Source organism: Jaculus jaculus, chromosome 9, assembly GCF_020740685.1.
Source record: "Jaculus jaculus isolate mJacJac1 chromosome 9, mJacJac1.mat.Y.cur, whole genome shotgun sequence".
Taxonomy (NCBI): Eukaryota; Metazoa; Chordata; class Mammalia; order Rodentia; family Dipodidae; genus Jaculus; species Jaculus jaculus.
In genome coordinates, this window is record NC_059110.1 from 21,505,364 (window position 1) to 21,518,033 (window position 12,670).

Genomic DNA, 12,670 nt, shown 5'->3' on the forward strand with positions numbered 1-12,670 from the left:
CTGTGAACATTCCTCGTCAATATTGGTCACCCGTGTTGTTCAGGGCAGAGATAAACTAAGGCAGAGGGAATCTAGTCACATTATTTTAAACAAGCTGAGTGCTTGATTGTAAGATTAACTTCTGGGTAAGTTACAAGATAGGCACTTGTAACTAAAGGTGGCGAACCCCTTTAATCCCAGCACTTGGGAGACAGAGGTAGGAGGATCACTATGAGTTTGAGGCCACCCTGAGACTCCATAGTGAATTCCAGGTCAGCTTGGGTAGAGTGAGACCCTGCCTTGAAAAAAAAAAAAAAAAGAAAAAGATAGGCACTTAATAGTATAATATATAGTATAATAATAGTAAAAGCGTCTTGACAGCAGTATTCTCAGAAAAGTTGTTTGTAAGTCCGTAAAAGGTATTGCCACCGTTATTGCCATAGCTCTTTCCTACACAATCAACACGGCAAGGGTGCAGGAGGCTCCACACCACTCAGGGTAGCTCATGGCAGCTAGGAAACGGGGAGTCAGGTTCCTCAATTGTGTAACCACTGGTCATTTGCCCTTTTCCCAATAAATAATCTTCAACCCATGATTTAACAAACTTGATTTAACACAATGGGTTAAAAAAAAAAAAAAGGCATGAGCCAGGTGTGGTGACGCACGCTTTTAATCCCAGCACTTGGGAGACAGAGGGAAAATTGCCATGAGTTCAATGCCAACCTGAGACCACATAGTGAATTCCAGGTCAGCCTGAACTAGAGTGAGACCTTACCTTGAAAAACCAAAAAAGAAAAAAAAGGCATGAAAATAAGATGGGGATAATGGGGAAGAATAATGGTGTTAGTGGGAGGGAGGAGAGGATTAGAAAGGGTAATTAGTTGGGGGGGGGCGAATAAAATCAAAGTACATGATACGCATGTATGAAAACATCACCTGGAATCCATTACATAGCTGCAGCGATGGCCTCAAACTCATGGTGATCCTCATACTCAAAAAATAGAAAAACACAGCCAGGCGTGGTGGCGCATGCCTTTAATCTCAGCACTCGGGAGGCAGAGGTAGGAGCATTGCCATGAGTTCAAGGCCACGCTGAGACTCCCTAGTGAATTCCAGGTCAGCCTGAGCAAGAAAGCCAAAAAAAAAGAAAAAGTAGCTGGGCATGGGGACCGCATGCCTTTAATCCCGGCACTCAGGAGGCAGAGGTAGGAGGATCGCTGTGAGTTCAAGGCCACACTGAGACTACAGCATGAATTCCAGGTCAGCCTGAGAACTAGGGACCCTACCTCAAAAAAAACAACCAAAAAAAAGTGAATAAAAATCATAAAAAAGAAAATCTGATCTGTCAATCCACGTATTCCTGCATGAGGATCACATCAGGGCAACGGCACCTTAATGTAGTGATCATTGTCCGCATCAGTTACTTGCTGAGCATCATATCAGTAACCCCTTTATCTCTCACATTCAACTGTGTTTTGTTCTCTTCTGAACTAGTCTCACTCTAGTCCAGGCTGGCCTGAAACTACTCACTGCATAGCCCAGGCTGGCCTCAAACTCACGGCGTGCTCCCCAGCTCAGCCTCAGGAGTGCTGGGATAAAGATGTATGTCACCACGCCTGCCTCTTCCCCCTGTGTTGAAGGCGAGATGACAGACTTGGAGAAGTTAAAAATAGTCCAAAGTCACGGCTGACAAGGAGTGAAACAGGATCAAAACTTGAGCTGAGTAAGCACTTGGGAGGCCAAGGCGGGAAGATCTTGAGCTCAAGATCAGCCTAGGCTGCATAGTGAATTGAGATTAGTCTGGGATCCATAGTGAGACCCTATCTAAAATACTAAACCAGCCAGGCGAGGTGGCACACACCTTTAATCCCAGCACTCGGAAGGCAGAGGTAAGAGGATCGCCTTGAGTTCGAGGCCACCCTGAGACTACATAGTGAATTCTAGGTCAGCCTGGGCTACAGTGAGACCCTGTCTCAAAAAACCAAAAAGGAAAACTAAAAAATGCTGAACCAAACAAAACAACAACAAAAAATAAGCTCAAAACCAAATCTTTGAACTGCTGAATTCCTAATCACGGTTCTGTGTTGCCTCATAGGACATAAACTTTGTTGTTTTTTTTTCATTTTAATTTTTTTTTTGTGGCAGTCCCACTCTAGCCCAGGCTGACCAGGAATTCACCGTGTAATCTCTGGCTGGCCTTGAATTCACATCAATCCTCCTACCTCTGGGTCCCGAGTGCTGGGATTAAAGGCGTGCGCCACCACACCCAGCCGGACCTATACTTCAGATTTCACAAATACACATACTTCTGTCTATACTTGTATATAAAAGAAAGTATGAGGGCTGGAGAGATGGCTTAGTGGTTAAGCGCTTGCCTGTGAAGCCTAAGGACCCTGGTTCGAGGCTCGGTTCCCCAGGTCCCACGTTAGCCAGATGCACAAGGGGGCGCACGCGTCTGGAGTTCGTTTGCAGAGGCTGGAGGCCCTGGCGTGCCCATTCTCTCTCACCCTCTATCTGTCTTTCTCTCTGTGTCTGTCGCTCTCAAATAAATAAATTAATTAATTAAAAAAAAAGAAAGTATGAAACTGAGGCCAATATCCACAACTTTTTAATGGTGTATTGAGACAGCGTCCCACCAGACAGCTTAGGCTGGCTCAGAACTCACAATGTAGCCCACACTGGTGACCCTCCTGCCTCAGCCTCCTGAGTGCTAAGATTACAGGCATGTACCACCATGCCTAGCTCATTACTTTTCTTACTAATTCATATCATTTAAAATTTTTAAATGTACCTCATCTTGAAACAGCTCTGTGTTTGCCATCAAAACTGAAGCAGAAAAGATGGGTAGGTGTGATGGTGCACACCTTTAATCCCAGCACTTGGGAGGCTGAGGTAGGAGGATGCCTATGAGTTTGAGACCTGCCTGGGGCTATGGAGTGAATTCCAGGTGAGCCTGGGCTAGAGTGAGACCCTTCCTCAAAAACAAATAAACAAGGGCTGGAGAGATGGCTTAATGGTTAAGGTATTTGCCTGCAAAGCCTCAGGACCCAGGTTCAATTCCCCAGAACCCATGTAAGCCACATGTACAACGTGGGGCATTCATCTGAAGTTTGTCTGCAGTGGCTAGAGGCCCTGGTGTACTGTACTCATTCTCTCTTTCTCCCTTTCTTTCTCTCTCTCTCAAAATAAATAAAATCAAACTGAAGCAGGTGGCTGGGAATGGAGACATGGCTCAGAGGTTAAGGCACTTGCTTGCAAAGCCTGATGGCCTGGGTTCCATTCCCTCGTACCCATGTAAAGCCAGGTGCACAAAGTGGAGCATGTGTCTGGAGTCTGCTCACAGCCCTAATGTGCCCATATTCTCTCTCTCTCTCTCTCTCTCTCTCACACACACAGTCTCTCTTTCTCTGCTTGCAAATAAATTTGAAAAAAAACTGAAGCAGGAGAGAACAGATACACGTGCCACTTTGTGCCTCTGGCTTTACATGGGCCCTTGGGAATCAAATGCAGGTTGTTAGGCTTTACAGACCAGTGTCTTAACCTTGGCGCCATCTCTCCAGCCCCCTTGAACTGGATTTTTTTCAAAAATATTTTATATTTTAATTTATTTACTTATTTGAGAGAGAGAATGGGTGTGCTAGGGCCTCCAGCCACTGCAAATGAACTTCAGACATATGTGCCACCTTGAGCATTTGGCTTAAGTGGGTACTGGGGAATCGAACCTGGGTCCTTAGGCTTAGTGCGTTAACCACTAAGTCATCTCTCCAGCCCTGAACTAGATTCTGACTTAGAGAATGACAAAGAATTGCTATCTCTAAGTTTGGCTACAGCAATAAAAAAGCTGGTAGGAGAAGGTGAGAGGATATAATAGGCGTTATTAAATAGGATGCAGTCATACAGTACCAGCAGAGACATCAGACAAGCAAGAATGCATTCATTAACATGGATGAGAGTCCCCAAAAGTGGGAAACTCAACTGAGGGCTAAAGTTAGCAGGTTTAAGTATGTTGGGGGCTGTGCCTACAATAATTGAAGGTGTCCTAAGCTGGTTATTTACTGGAAATTTAGTCATAACCTAGAATTCTTTTTAAGAAAAAATTTTGGTCTTAAAAATATTTTTATGTATTTGAGAGAGAAAGAGAGTGTGAGGGGACAGATAGACAAGAGAGAGAAAATGGGTGCACCAGGGCTCTAGCTACTGCAAACGAATTCCAGACACATGCACCACCTTGTGCATCTGGCTTACATGGGTCCTAGGGAATTGAACCCGGGTCCTTAGGCTTTGCAGGCAAGAGCCTTAATCACTAGGCCATCTCTCCAGCCCTTCTGTTGTTGTGGTGGTGGTATTCAGTGTAGGGTCTCACTCTTGCCCAGGCTGACCTGGAATTCCCTATGGAGTCTCAGGCTGGCCGTGAACTCACAGCAGTCCTCCTACCTCTGCCTCCCGAGTGCTGGGATGAAAGGCATGCGCCACCACGCCTGGGTGTGTAACCTGGAACCCTACTGAAAGAACAGATGAGTCTGACCTCAAGCTCACCACAACGTAGGAACACCCACCGCCAGCTGGAACCGGGCTTCCCCAGCTGCTCCCTTTCTCTCTGGCTGAAAGTTCAGAGCCTTCCTCGGTCATCCGCGTCGTTTCTCAGTCTCCAAGCCAGCCATACAGTTTTCCAGCTTCTTAACTGTGTCATTCCCAGAAGTGGAGGTTTTCTCCCGAGTAGAGAAAATGACCAAAATACAATGTTAACCAAAAGATAAGCTGAGGTTTGAAATGCACAAGTAGATGGTGTAGATATGACTATAGAAATGACTCAAAGTTAAGAGCTCACACCTAGGCTTCTGGATTTTTCTCTCATATGCTGGTATGGTCTACTCTAGCTGAGGAAGGAGGAAGAGAAGTAAAGGAAGTAAGAAAAAGGCTGAACCCGTACTGCATGGACTATTATTTTATTTCCTGTATTGCTGACCTGCTGGGATGTGGGGTCTCCCAGAGGGGGCACGCTGTCTCTGCCAGGGTCAGCTAATTTCTAGGGGACACCTCACTTAGCTTACACCCTGGAGTCCCCTGACTTTACCCAAGCCCAGTGGTGTTAAGCCTGCCTCCATGGCTGGCCCTGTTCTTTTTTGTGAAAAACCGCAACACTAGCTGCTGCCAGCACCCTCCCTCACTCTCTCTCCCTCCTGACCGGCCCCAAGGCTTCCCTAGGTGGCCTTCCTGGCCTGGCGAGACTCTTGTTCCTAGAAACATGTAATACAAGAACTTCTTCCTTCACGATAGTCACTTTGTGTCTGTGTGATTACCAGACTTCATTAAAATGCATCCTCGGGTATATTTTATTTTTGTTCATTTATTTGAGAGAGGGAGAGAGAGAGCGAGCCAGGGCCTTTAGCCACTGCAAACAAATTCCAGATGCATGCACCACTTTGTACATCTGGCTTACATGGGTCCTGGGGAATTGAACCTGGGTCCTTTGGCCCTCTGGTACATTTCTAAAACACATACCATGAATGAGGATGGATATAAACACACACACACACACACACACACACACACACACACACACACATTATAGAGAACCAACTGTGAATGCAAACGGTGAGTTGAGATTATTCATTTATTCAGTGGGTGGGTACTGCGGGCACATCCTGAACGAGAGACTTAGAGGGTGCTACTGGGTACAGCTTCTGATTTGACACCAGTGAGGCCCCACTGCTGACCCTGGACTGGGCTCGCTGACGTGATGCTTTTGATCGTGTCTGACTCATTTCCCACATTTGTTTTGATGGGGCCAGACAGATGCCTTAGAGGTTAAGGCACTTGCTTGCTGACAGAGCCTAATGGCCTGGGTTCGATTCCCCCGTACCCAAGTAAAGTCAGATGCAAGTGGCAAGAAGCTCTGGCGCACCTGTTCTCCTCCCTCCCTCTCAAATAAGTGAATGTATATTTTTAAAAATTCTGTAGTAGAAAGCCTCAGGTCGCTGAGATAATCTTGCAAAGCAGGCACAGTTATGGAGATAGGGATATGTATTGATGCTTACAGATGCAGGGGAAGTTCCATAATGGCAGAAGAAGCTGGCCTGCCTTCACAGGTCCATGCTGAGAACGAAAAGCCAAAAGTCAAAGGCCAAAAAGCCAAAAGCCACAGCACAAGCTAAGCCATCTCTCCAGCACCCAAATAACTTTTAAATAAGAACTATAAAGGGATAACAAGAAAACAAAAAAGCAAAAAAAAAAAACAAAACCCAAATATACTTGAATGCTAAAATATGTCATTTTGTTTCTTCTGAATACTGTATTTTCTTTGCTTATTTTATATTATTTAAAGAAACAAATATTTGGTTCAGTTATTGATGGGCCTATATATGTTATGCATACATATATGCATAGACGTGTGTGTGTGTGCATATCATTCCTGGAAAATGTAAATTCATCAAATGAGCTTAAGTTACTTAATTGGTTGATATCTCTTATGATAATACACAATATTCTGTAATCATTTAGACATTAATATACATGCAAGAAATACAAATTTTACAATATGAACTTGATTGCTTCTGAAACATTGTAAACACTATTTCAAAGAGAATCAATCTGGGCATGGTGGGGCACACCTTTAATCCCAGCACTCCAGAGGCAGAGGTAGGTGGATCGCCATGAGTTCAAGGCCACCCTGAGACTATATCGTGAATTCCAGGTCAGCCTGGACTAGAGTGAGACCCTACCTTGAAAAACTATAAACAAAAACAAAAAAGAAAAAAAGAATCAAATTCTTGTAGATTGCATGCTGTGAAAAGTCACATACATTAAATAAGAAATAAAAGGCACACTAAAATATTAATAAGCCAGCGAAAATCATTGATGATGTTGATCATTATCTATATTGCAAAATGAAATCAAGCAACTCTTGTTATCTAAATATTTAAAGGAAGTACTTATAAGAATAATACATTTGACCACACAAATGTTTGAACAAAGATAAATGTACTTTTAAATTTTTTATTTTTACTTATTTGAGAGAGAGATACAGAAATAGCCAGAGAGAGGAGAGAATGGACACACCATGGCCTCCAGCCACTGTAAACAAACTCCAGATGAGTGTGGCCCCTTGTGTAGCTGGCTTATGTGTGTCCTGGGGAGTTGAACCTGGGTCCTTTGACTTTGCAGGCAAGTGCCTTAACTGCTAAGCCAGCTCTCCAGCCCTAATATACTTTTTAAATATTTATTTATTTGAGAGAGAGAAAGAGGTAGAGAGAGAGAGAAAGAGAGAGATAATGGGCAAGCCAGGACCTCCAGCCACTGCAAATGAACTCCACACACATGTCACCATGTGCATCTTGTTTACATAGGTCCTGGGGAATCAAACTTTGGTCCTTTGGCTTTGCAGGCAAGTGCCTTAACCACTAAGCAATCTCTTCAGCCCTAAATATACTTTTTATTTTTTATTTTTTTGGCTTTTTCTTTCTTTCCTTTTTTTTTCTCAATTTTTATTAACATTTTCCATGATTATAAAAAAATCCCACGGTAATACCCTCCCCCCCACTTTCCCCTTTGAAACTCCACTCTCCATCATATCCCCTCCCCATCTCAATCAGTCTCTCTTTTATTCTGATGTCATGATCTTTTCCTCCTCTCATGATGGTCTTGTGTAGGTAGTGTCAGGCATTATGAGGTCGTGGATATCCAGGCCATTTTGCATCTGGAGGGAGCATGTTGTAAGGAGTCCTACCCTTCCTTTGGTTCTTACATTCTTTCCACCACCTCTTCCGCATTAGACCCTGAGCCTTGGAAGGTGTGATTGAGATGTTACTCAGTACTCCAGTCACTTCTTTCCAGTGCTATGATACCTTCTGAGTCGTCCCAAGGTCACTGCCATCTGAATAAATATGCTTTTTAAAAACATCTTGGAAGCCAGGCATGGTGGCTCATGCCTCTAATCCAAGCTCCTGGAAGGCTGAGGTAGGAGGATCATCATGAGATTGAGGCCAGCATCAATGAGTTCTAGGTCAGCCTGGGTCACAGTGAGGTCCTACCTCAAAAACAAAAAAAGGGCTGGAGAGATGGGTTAGTGGTTAAGGTGCTTGCCTGCAAGGCCTAAGGACTTCTTTTTTGATGCTCCAGGTCCCATGTAAGCCAGACACAGTGATGCAACAAGGTCACACGTGCACACAAGGGTGAACATGCGTCTGGAGTTTGATTGTATTGTCTGGAGGCTCTGGCATGCCACTTCTCTTTCTCACTCTTTCTCACTCTTTCTCTCTCTCACACTCTCTCATAGAAAAGGCAGTCTGGTGGGCTTGCCTCAAAAAAAACAAAAACCCACCACTTGGGACCTTAATATTTATCCACTTGAAGAACTGCACATGGAGGAAGTATAGAGAATGCATCAACTTTTCCACTGACTAGTTGAAACCGTGTCTGAAATTGAAAAGAAAAACAAGGGAAACTAACAGTTAAAGTCTCCACATTCTAATTTGTCACTGAAGACCAAGAAAGCTGGTATAGTTCCTCAAGGTGGCATGGCATGCCTGCTTTAAAGCTGATGGTAGATTTCTATTACCCTTCAACAGCTAGCTTCAGAGTTTGAAAAAGACATTATATGGTAACAAAGATAATGAGGTGAGAAGAAGGTCCTATTTATCCAGTTAATAGTCCATGCTAATCAGTGATCTGGGTGTCTTTTCAATGGTAGATTTGCAATTGATGATCGAAAGAGAAAAAAAGAAAGTCCACTTACTGTATGGGATGGACATAGCGTTAATGTGCTCCTAAACACAGTAACTAAACAACATATCAAACAAACAAACAAATATATATATATTATATTTATATATAATATAAATATAATTTATATAAATATATAATTATATAATATATGATATTATATAAATATAATATCATATATATATGAAATATTGTTGTTATAAATATACATTTTTTTTGAGGTAGGGTCTCACTCTAGCCCAGGCTAACCTGGAATTCACTATGTAATCTCAGGGTAGCCTCGAACTCATGATGATTCTCTTACCTCTGCTTCCCAAGTGCTGGGATTAAAGGTGTGTGCTACCACACCTGGCTCAGAATTGTTTTTAAAAATATTTAATTAACTAATTTATTTAAGAGAATGAGAAATAGGCAGAGAGAGAGAGAGAGAGAGAGAGGAGAATGGACACACCAAGGCCTCTAGCCATTGCAAATGAACTCCAGATGCATGTGCCACCTTGTACATCTGGCTTTACATGGGCACTGGGAAAACAAACTTGGGTCCTTAGGCTTTGCAAGCAAGTTAACCACTAATCCATCTCTCCAGCCCCCAGAATTTTTTTTTTTTATTTTCTTTATTTATTTGAGAGAGAGAGAGAGTGAGAGAGGGCACGCCAGGGCCTCCAGCTGCTGCAAACGAACTCCAGATGCATGCGGCCTCTTGTGCATCTGGCTTACATGGGTCTTGGGGAATTGAACCTAGATCCTTTGGCTTTGCAGGCAAGTGCCTTAATCACTAAGCCATTTCTCCAGGCCCCCAGAATTTTTTCTAAATAGTTACAGACTTGAGTATTACCTGTAGAATAGTTAATAGAATAAATAATAGCAGGAATGTACAAAGACTTCTCAATTCTTTCCCTGTTGACACTTAATGTGTAACCTGCTACCATATTTTAGTGCACTTAAAAACATCAGAGTAAGCATTACTATACATACATCTTATTTTTGTAGTTTATCAGAATTTTTGAGTCAGAATAAAGCAAAATTTAACAAATTATCTGGGTCTGGTGTCATGTTCTTTTAATTTCAGCACTCGAAAGCCAAAGTAGGGCATTTATGTGAGTTCGTGGCCAACCTGAGGCAACATATTGAAATTCAGGTCAGCCTGGGATAGAGTGAGACTCTACCTCCAAAAAAAAAAAAACAAAAACAACAACAACAAAAAAACAACCCAAAACAAAACACACCAAATATTTTTACCTCAAATTCACCAATAGGGGTCACTGTTTAAATATCTTAGAAACAGTTTTTCTACACGTAAAAGGAACAATTTGGAATAATTTTACCACCTGTTCAAAGCTACAGAGAGAATACTTATCAATCCATACTCTTTATCATTCAAAATAGCAGGTTAAGTTCTTATTGCTAATATTATTATTAAAACAAACAGTGTTAACATATCTACAAAAGATTTAAACTCAACTTTTAATTCATTTTTTGAGACAGGGCCTCAAAAACTCTGTAAACCCTGGCTGTCCTCTGACTCACAATTGACCCACCAGCCTCAGCCTCAGGTCTGTTGGGTCAAATTTAACTTGAAAACATTTGCTGTGTTTTAAGAATTTATTTTAAATATAAAGAATTTAATAGAATGCGTTCATTTTTAAGAAAAAACATTCTGGGTTTTTGAGAAGGAAGAAAGAGACTGAATTCTGATTGGCTATTGATAGAATGAAATAATTCCCTCTTGCAAATATTTTCTTCCCCTTCAACATGCCCACAGCCCCTAAGCATGACAGACTAAGATCTGCCATTTCATTTGACATGTGAAGGTCAAACACGGCAAAGATCCTACTCAAGAAGCCCAAGACAAAACAGTAAATATAGCCCTTTGCTTTAAAGGATGTTAACTACCTATGTAAAGTATATGTATATATATAAATACACACACATACATACACACACATACATATACATACACACACACATACATGCATGCATACATACATACATACATACATACATACATACATACATGTTTATTGTGACAGCTGGTGACTGCATGGGGCCTGAAGATCAGATGGTAGTAAATGGCAGTAAATTATCCATGTTAACTTTCTAATTTTAATGGTTGTATGGGGCATTTAAGTGGTCTCAAATGATTCAAACGTGTGTATGGGGTGGGGGGGGAGGGGTTCTTTGCATTGGACCTGCAAGTTTTATTTAAAGTCTTAGATTGCTTTCATTTAAAGCAGTTTTGAAGAAAATGATTAAAAGGAAAGTATTTTTAAAATTCTAAGCTTACAAGTTTGAGCACTATATATGCATTCTGGAGTTAAGTGGAGAATTCTATGCGCACGAGTTTAACTTGGGGGGCGCGGGGAAGAGCGGGGAGGGAGGAGGAGAGAGGTGCCCAGGAGACAGGGACACAGAGAGGCACAGGCCAGGAGAACTTTTTTGTACTTCTGTATACAAAACTTCTGGGAACATGCTGGCAGATCCCACTTGATCCCGCCGAGCCCCGCGGGCCATCCACCCGGCTTGTTGGCGACCCGGTCCTCTCCCCTTCAGAAGGCGGGCTCGTTGTTGCGGGGGAGGGTTACAGTTCTTCCAGTCGAAAGACAGAATTGTAATGTTCAAGATGAGGTTCGTATTCCCCCCCAAAAGGCGAACACACCGCGGAGAAAGGGGATAAAAGAAAAGCTCATATACCAGGAGTGGGGTTCGAACCCACGCGGACATATGTCCATTGGATCTTAAGTCCAACGCCTTAACCACTCGGCCATCCTGGTGCAGACGAGCACTACCGCTTCAGTTCTTCCTACAAAGCTCACCCCGCCGTCGTCCTAGCGCGGGTCCTTCGGGAAAAGCTCGGGCGCGGCGCCGCGGCTCTCCCGGCACTCCCGGGCGGCGGAGGCTCCTCGGTTGCCGCGGGGCTTCGGCGCCGCCCCGGTTCCCCGGCGCCCCGGGCCCCGTGCGGAACTGCCGCCGAGCGGGCGAGGGAACGAGCGAACGAGCGAGCAGGGCGCCCTCGCGCGCCGGCTCTGCCCGCAATTCCGAGAAGCGCGGGCGCGCTCAACAAACCCCGGCGTCGACTCCTGGTTTCCCGGACGGAGTCCTGCGGGGGGCGCGGGGACCGAGCCCTCGGGCGGGGGGGGGGGACGGAGTCCCGGGTGCCCTGCGCCTGTGTGCACGCGTGGGTGGTGGTGGGGGGTGCACTGCTCTTCTCACTGTGCCACGAGGAAGCTCGGTGGAAAGTTGTGCAGGGGAGCGTGGCTCGTTCCCGCCACAGCCCACGGCAACACCCCAGATGCCGTGCCAAGAGCCCGTCTGTTCCCGCCACTCTGCCAACGCACTCAGACGTTCGTGCCCCTTGCCTTCACTTGTTTCGCAATCCTCTCCCTTCCTTTCCAAGCACGTAGCCTGGTCTCAGGACTCGAACTCAGGACCTCGTGTGCAGGGAGAAGCTGCTGGCTGAGCCTGGCACTGGCAGCCCCGCGCTGCCCGCCTCTCACCCCCAGCCCGCCCTGTTCGTTCATTCGGGCCTTTGAGCGCTCTGATGACCCCCCACCCCACTGCTGGGGCACACAGTCAGTCGCCTCGTTTTTCTCTGAGTTCTGGTCAACTCTGAGAGGCCTGGACAAGAGGGGCTGTCTGAGCACCCACGGGGTCTGTTTCCCTGGGTGTGAGGTAGGGTCCTCCGCGGGCAGAGGTCCTCAGGCCTGTCCTGCATGCTGAGAGAAGGGGACCTGAGCTCTGTGAAGACGGGGAGGTGTGCCTCCCCCACCCCCTGCACTCCCTCTGATCCCGGCCTCCCCGACCATCTCACTTCTTGGGCTCAGGAAGGAGAATTTACAGGTAGGCAAGCGAGTAATTCAGGATTATTTATTTCAACAAGAAAAACAAAATAAAATTAAGGTGAGAAAGCAAAAGCAGAAATGATACCCTCCATGTTGGAAAGAAGGGGTTCAGTGGAAGAGGGTGGGGACAA

The 12,670-nt window shown here is 44.7% G+C and overlaps 1 non-coding gene across 1 annotated transcript; it reads right to left on the reverse strand.

Annotated features, from left to right (window-relative positions):
• Positions 1 to 11,388: 11,388 nt before the first annotated feature.
• Trnal-uaa lies at positions 11,389 to 11,471 on the reverse strand. Its single transcript has one exon. It is a non-coding gene; the product is annotated as a tRNA-Leu (tRNA).
• Positions 11,472 to 12,670: the final 1,199 nt, after the last annotated feature.